Source organism: Alexandromys fortis, unplaced genomic scaffold (genome assembly GCF_014885135.2).
Source record: "Alexandromys fortis isolate MF-2015 unplaced genomic scaffold, M_Fortis_MF-2015_v1.1 scaffold_427, whole genome shotgun sequence".
NCBI classification, from domain to species: Eukaryota; Metazoa; Chordata; class Mammalia; order Rodentia; family Cricetidae; genus Alexandromys; species Alexandromys fortis.
The window spans coordinates 248,707-256,523 of record NW_026068298.1 but is presented as its reverse complement, the minus strand read 5'-3'; the positions used below and the strand labels follow the sequence as shown (position 1 = coordinate 256,523).

General features: G+C 32.6%; 1 pseudogene; it reads left to right on the top strand.

Annotated features, from left to right (window-relative positions):
• Window positions 1–694: 694 nt before the first annotated feature.
• Window positions 695–2,111, top strand: LOC126494971 (elongation factor 1-alpha 1-like; annotated as a pseudogene).
• The last annotated feature ends 5,706 nt before the right edge of the window (window positions 2,112–7,817 follow it).

The following is a 7,817-nucleotide window of genomic DNA, read 5'->3' as shown; positions in this document are numbered from 1 at the left end:
AAATAAGAAAAAAAAAAAAGATCAACAGAACTTATTTCTCAAGTTTGCCTTTTTATTTTTAAAGTAAATACCCCTCTGAAAATCTTCAGGATCATGATATCTCTTTCTAAGAGACAATGTAAGAAAGTGTAACTAACTTTGCTCTCACACAGCTTTATTGTACAAGCAAAAGACATGCTTTTACTATCATTACATGCATCTAAAAATGTTTACATATACTGTTCATAATCTTAAATAATTAATTGTTTTATAAGAGAACCAAGCTGGAACACTGGATGTCTCTGACTATTTTATTGGCTTTTGATACCCTACTCATCATACTGAATATCCTTGTCCAGCCTTAGCACACGGAGAGGTGCTTAATATTACTATAACTTGATAGGCTATGTTTTATTGATACTCATAGGAGATATGTTCTTGATGAATAAAAACAGAAGAATAGGGAATTGGGTTTTGGGAGTGGGGAATGGAGAAAAGGGATTGGGGGGGATGATGGGGGAGTCTATGGCCAAGATATAAAATAGAAAGGTGAATATTTAAAAAAAAAGTGAAGCACAAACCCTAATTAAATGGCTCAAAGAACCAAAATTTTAAAACTGTTTTGAATGTTAAATATAAATTATACATATTTTTCACAATGGGTATGCCATCAGAATTCAAGTGTTGTGAAAACCACCACTAATTCAAAGCCAAAATGGAGAAGGAAAAGACTCATATCAATATCTTTGTCATTGAACTAGATTCAGGGAAGTCTAACACAACTGGCCACCTGATCTACAAATGTGGTGGTATGGACAACAAAACATTTGAAAAGTTTGAATAGAAGGCTGCTGAGATGAGTAAAGGCTCCTGGGTCTTGGACAAACTTAAAGCTGAGTGTGAGCATGGTATTACTATTGACATTTCCCTGTGTAAATTTGAGACCAGCAAATACTATGTTACTATCATTGATGCCCCTGGGCACAGAGATTTATCAAAACCATAGTTACAAGCACATCTCAGGTGACTATGCTGTCCTGATTGTTGCTACTGGTGTTGTTGAACTTAAAGATTGTATATTCAAGAACAGGCAGACCCATGAGCATGCCTTTCTGGCTTATACCCTGGGTGTGAAACAACTAATTGTTGATGTCAACAAAATGGATTCCACTGAGCCACCCTACAACAGAAGAGATGAGGAAATTGTTAGGAAATTAGTACCTATATTTAAAAAAAAATAATGGCTACATCCCTGACACTGCAGCATTTGTACCAATTTCTGGTTGGAATTGTGACAACATGCTGGAGCCAAGGGCTAATAAGAGTTTTTTCAAGGGATGGAAAGTCATGAGCAGCAAAGATGACAGTGCCAGTGGGTCCATCCTGTTGGGAGCTTTGGATTGTATTCTGCCACCAACTTGTCCAACTGACAACTCTCTGTGACTGCCCCTCCAGGATGTGTATAAAATTGGTGGTATTGGAACTGTCTCTGTGGGCCAAATGGGAACAGGCGTTTTAAAACCTGGAATGGTGGTTATCTTTGCTCCAGTAAATGTCATAACAGAAATAAAGTCTGTTGAAATGGACCATGAAACTTTCAGTGAAGCTCTACCTGGGGACAATGTGGGCTTCAATGTAAAGAATGTGTCTGTCAAAGATGTTAGATGTGTCAAACTTTCTGGTGACAGCATAAATGACCCACCAATGGAAGCTGCTGACTTCATTGCTCAGGTGATTATCCTGAACCACCCAGGCAAAATTAGCGTTGGTTATGCTCCTGTACTAGATTGTCACACAGCTCACATAGTAAGCAAGTTTTCTGAGCTTAAAGAAAAGATTGATCGTCGTTCTGGTAAGAAGCTGAAAGATGGCCCTAAATTTTGAAATCTGGTGATGCAGCCATTATTGATATGGTTCCTGGCAAGCCCGCATGTGTTGAGAGCTTCTCTGACTATCATCCACTGGGCCATTTTGCTGTTTGTGACATGAGGCAGACAGGTGCCATCAAAGCTGTGGACAGGAAAGCTGCTGGACCTGGCAAAGTAACCAATTCTGCCCAGAAAGTTCGGAAGGTTAAATGTATAATATCACTACTTCCTGTCACCCCAGGCTTAATCAGTGGTGGAAGATGATCTTAGAACTCTTTGTCTCAATTGGCCATTTAAGTTTAATAGTAAAAGACAGGTTAATGATAACAATGCATCGCAAAACCTTTCAGAATAGGAGAATGTTTTTGACCTATTTTTGTCTGGGTATGGCAGTTTTAAGTTATTTGTTTTCAAAATCAGTACTTTTAATGGAAACAACTTGACAAAAATGTGTCACTGAATTTTGACACTCATTAAAACAAGTTTAATGAGAAAAGATCTGAATTGTATTAGTTTCTATATAACAGATTTGTAATCGCCCCTCAACGTGAACTATCATATTAATGTTTAATGATCTTGACAGACAAAAAGGAAAGAGTGTGTACAGTTAGTTACTTTTCTACTGCTGTGAAGATGCTCCATAACCAGGGCAACTTATAAAAGAAACAACATCATTTGGGTCTTGATTGTAGTTTCAGAGAATGAGCCCCTGAAAATGGTCATGGTTATTGTGGCAACCAATAGATAGGTGCAATGCCAAGAGCATTCTTAGCTGATTGTTCCCATCTTGTCCACAAGTTGGAGGCAGAAGGAGGGTGATAAAAGAATGGTATAAACTTTCGTCTTAAAACCCACCCTCAGTGATATACTCCCTCTAAAAAGACTATACCTCCTAATCTTTCATAAATATTTGCCAAATGGCAACCAAACATTTAAATACTTTAGCCATAAAGAGAATTTTTATTTGAACAACCACAAGAATGCAATAACATTTCAAGCAAAAACTAGAATATAGAATAAAGATGATTGTAAAATGCATTTATATCAAGTTCACTTTTTTGTCAATGAATTTTCTAAAGTTTATATGTTATTTATTAATTTTTAAGATTTTGTTTATTTTATGTATATGAGTGTACTGCCTGAATATATGTGCGCCCATAATATATACAGTACCTATAGAGACTTGAATATGGCATCAAATTTCATGAAACTGAATTTCCAAATGTTTATGGACTACCATGTTGATTCTGAGAACTGAATCTTGTTTTCTGCAAGAACAATGGCTGCTGAGAAAGCTTTACAACCTACACTTTTTATTTTTTGTTATTCATGCATATGTGTCTGTCTACATTTATTTAAGTAAAAAAGAGAAATGCAGAATCTCAGTCTTCTGTAAAACAGAAGACACTTTAACTAATTTGATATTTCTCTAGGCCCTGACATGTAGTATTCTATATGAGAGGTCTGCTCAAAATGAATTAAAGTCCAATATTAAATTAGTCAGTATGTATTCCCTACTAACTTCTGCAAGATTAGGGCATAACTTCTCACATTTATACAATATGGTTAAAATTATTGGACAACAGAGACCATTTTACTGCTGCATCATATTCAGTTTAATTTAAGGTGATTGTCACATAAGCCACCTTTTTGACTTACGATTCCCATAGATCTGATTTTCATAAACGCCAAAGAAGGAAATGCCAGTATGAAAATATGTAAAGACATTTATAAGAAAAATGTTTAGTACAAATAAAAAACTTATTCAGTGAATGAATCTACTTACTGCAAAATTAAAAGCAGAGCGTATCTAGAAGTTGTAATGTTAACATGTAAAAGATGCCAATGCTGAAAATTAAATATAAAAATAGCAACATAGTTCTCATACTAATATTTCTTCTCTGGCATTATGTTAAAACAAAAACAGATGGGAAGTAGTAAAGTGTATAAACATTCTCATGGTTAATAATTCAATTAGATGATATAGTGCTCAGTGGTGGTGTAACTTCTTAGGCAATGTAAGATTTCATAGAATTTTGTAATAAAAGCTTCATGAAAAAATGTGTTAACACAATTATAACATTAAATTATCTCTCTCAGAAGAATTTACACATTACTACATTGCAGAATACCTATCTAGTCAAGTCATTATAAGTTTTTTTTTTCTATTTCTGATCATCATTATTTTGAACCAATGATTTTTGTATATGATATTATATATTTAGTGACACTGACATCATAAATATGCTGTTCTTATTTAAATGAATAATGTAGATATTTTATCCAATCTAGCATATTTCAGGACAGAAGAGGTGGTTCATTTGTTTAGAGCACATACTGCTTTTGCAGAGGACATGCATTCAGTGTCCAAAAGCTGTGACAGTTGACCTGAAACTGATTATAGGATCTATCTTCTGGTCTCTGAGTTTGTCTGAAATCATATGAATATACTTACAAAGAGACACATGCACACATACTTATGATTAAACCAAAAACTATATCTTCTTTAAAAATCTAATATTTTATTGATGAAGATCGTATAATAAGATGACTATATTTTGAAAATACATTTAAGTAGGATCATTTTCTCCCTGATGTTGCTTAAATTGAAGTAAATCAATCAAATATAAATTTTAACAAAATTTATTACATAATTTAGGATTAACTGATTTTTAGTTTTCAATAAAAAAAAATTTCTGGGAAAATTAGAGAATGTCTTTAATTTAAAAATAAAGAGGTGGTATAGTCTGAAAATATATTTTATAGAGCTTTAAACTTTCTATTAAAAGAAGGGAAACTAGAAATGGCAGTTGTTGGAGGCATAGAAAAACATGTGAGTCTCTTTTTCTATATTTTCAATTGTTTACCTTTTCTTATTACCTCAGTTCTTTTTCTTCAGACTCATATCCAAAAAAATTATGTTAATAAAGAGAGACAAATGAAAGGTTTTCTTCAGTTTGGTTAATACAATGTCCTGGTAGTAATATAATTTTGTGTAGTAACAAACATATATTGTTGCACACAAATAAAAATAGCCTATTGCATTTATCCTCGGAGAGATGACATCCTAACCGAAAATATTATTCTTATATTCAAGTGTCAAGTATTGTCATAAGATTCAGCAAGAACTACAAAGGCACTAAAACATAGGTTTTTAATTTTTAATGGATGAAGGCTCATGAAAGATCAGCATTTGAGAAGTTCTTGACCAAGGTATATAGTAGATTGGGAAAAAGAATGACATTTCAACAAGACTAAAACTATAAAGCCAATATATCACTAAATGTGTGGGAAGAATAATAGTCTAAATTTACTTAAACCTAGATAACACGTAAGGATGTATTGACACGTACAGCATGGGGGTTTCATGTACTGACATACTGATTTGCAATTCATCCTATTATTATATTGATTTTTTTGGATCACATGGGTCCTGTAACTTACTATAACAAAACTAATGTTATGTATGAACTAAAAATAAAAGAAGGGGAAAAATGGATTTCAAACTATTATAAGTAAATATACATCTGTTGCTTACTTTCATATACAGTGAAGAATCTTCAAAAGTCCAAATTTTATTGTAGAGTTTTCTATACTAAGGAAAACATATTGTGTTTTTCACCATTTCCTTTTACTTCTTATATTGAATCAGAGAATTTATACAAGGAAAAATGCATAATTAAAACAATTCAAGTTAAATTATCAACATCCTTAGCCATCAGAGAAACACAAATCAAAACAACTCTGAAATTCCATGTCATTTAAGGTTGGCTAACTTTCTGCTTTATAATTCTGCTGAAATTACAGATGTTATTGGCTTTCTCCCTTGCTTTATTTACTAAAGTATGTTTTTGTCACTGTGCCCTAAATATACAAACTCCATCACTTGCTCATGTTGATTTACCAAATATATTTTCCGAGTCTTGTATTCTTTGTCTATAGGGATTTTTTATAAATCATGTCTTTTCAAAGGTGATTCATTTATATACCATGTATGAGGTTGCCCTTCTTTCTGTAGGTGAAAGAAAAATTATACTATTACAGAGTTATCTTTTTGAATTGTAGTAATCTGGCCATTGTATCTATCTTGTATTTTCTAGTTTTCCCAACATTTTCATTTTACTTACACAGTATTAAATTTCCCTATTTCCTTAACACCAGTCTCTTTCAACATCATTTTTTTTAGCAAGCTCTCTTCTCTAATATATAAGTCAAATGATAGATGAATGAAGCTAACATATTAAAAAAACTGATTAGGCATATAAAATAAGACTAAGTTGTTTTAGGAATGCCAGTGTATTTACTGAAAATTGACTTCTGTGGCAAACAGTTAGAGATAAATGAAACATACCATAATACTTAATACATAATAGAAATACTTAATAAAATGCTAATAGGAGGAAAAGTAATAAAAGTCATTTTTGTCATAATATAAATAAATAGCCAAGCACACATTTTAATGAAAATGATAAGATGTAGATTATTATATTATGCTAATTTTCCTATAGTATAAAGTATACCACAATGTTAGAAAATACAAATGCATACATAATTGCATTGACTTAAATTTCCATAGAGAAGCAGGAAGTTAAAACTAATTAAAACAATTATATATTGCAATGTGAAATACTAAGATGGATATGTAAAAGTAACCATAGAAAATTAGAAATCCTGCAAAAAGTTCCATTCTAGGAGTAAAATTGGACCAACCAAAAAAATCTCTGAAGCCGGGTGGTGGTGGCGCACGCCTTTAATCCCAGCACTTGGGAGGCAGAGGCAGGAGGATCTCTGTGAGTTTGAGACCAGCATGGTCTACAAGAGCTAGTGCCAGGACAGGCTCCAAAGCTACAGAGAAACCCTGTCTCAAAAAAAAAAAATCTCTGAGACAAGGAGAAAAACACATTTACTAGCAGAAAGATTTTCTTCATCTACATATATCTTGGATATTCATACGGTTTTTTTTTTCCTATGCTTTTAAACTGCTATGGGCAAGGGCTTTTAATCTCTCCTACATTTTTTTAGTTTCTGAATTTACATTTAAACACAAGCAAAACATGTACATAAGCCATATATTTCTTTTCTTCACTGCACACCTGGCATTGGGATTTAAGACTCTGCTGACGAGCTGCACTGTTCTTTCTATGATGGTTTTGTCATTCTTGGAGGAAGTGTTGTAAGCAATCTGACCACATTAAAATTGTTGCACATCAACAGAATGTCCAGTTCCTTGATGGATGTACCCAGATCTTTGAAATCACTACCCAGGATTCCCAAAATGAGCATTTTACTCCTGTAAGAGATGTTGGACATTGGACTTTAGCCATTGAATAATTTTCAAACCTGGTTGTGGATATCTCTGGGTTTCTAAAAGTTTTGTTTAATTTTAATATATAATTCTGACATGTTTTTGATTAACTATTTGTTCCCTTTTTTGACATTCTTAGGCTTCATCAGAGCCTAGAGGGCAGCTATCCAGAGGGAAGAAATAATGTAGGGAACAGATATAAGCCACCTTTCAGGAAGCAATTAGGAAGAAGGAAGGTGCTACTAATTTTTACTAATACACACACATAGTATGTGTGTGTATATATACAAATAAATAAATATCCATTTATTTTTATAGATTATTTAATTTTTTCTCATTAGGGTTTAGCAAATAAGAATTTATGGCTTCAGTATAACAGTCATATGGTTTTATGTCTTCGATGACAGTGAAAGACTGAAAGTGAGTGAGATTTCAAATACTATATATATATATATATATATATATATATATCAGATTTTATGTGAATGTAATGTCTATTCAAAAAATATTAAACACATTAATTAATAAACATCTTACCACCTCTAAATGGATTTTAAATTATAGCACAAATTATGTCATGTTAGCCTCCAGGATTTGTGAAAAATTTACTGTGTAATGTCAGATAATTAATACACTTCATCTTACAAGTCATACAGTTCTGCCAC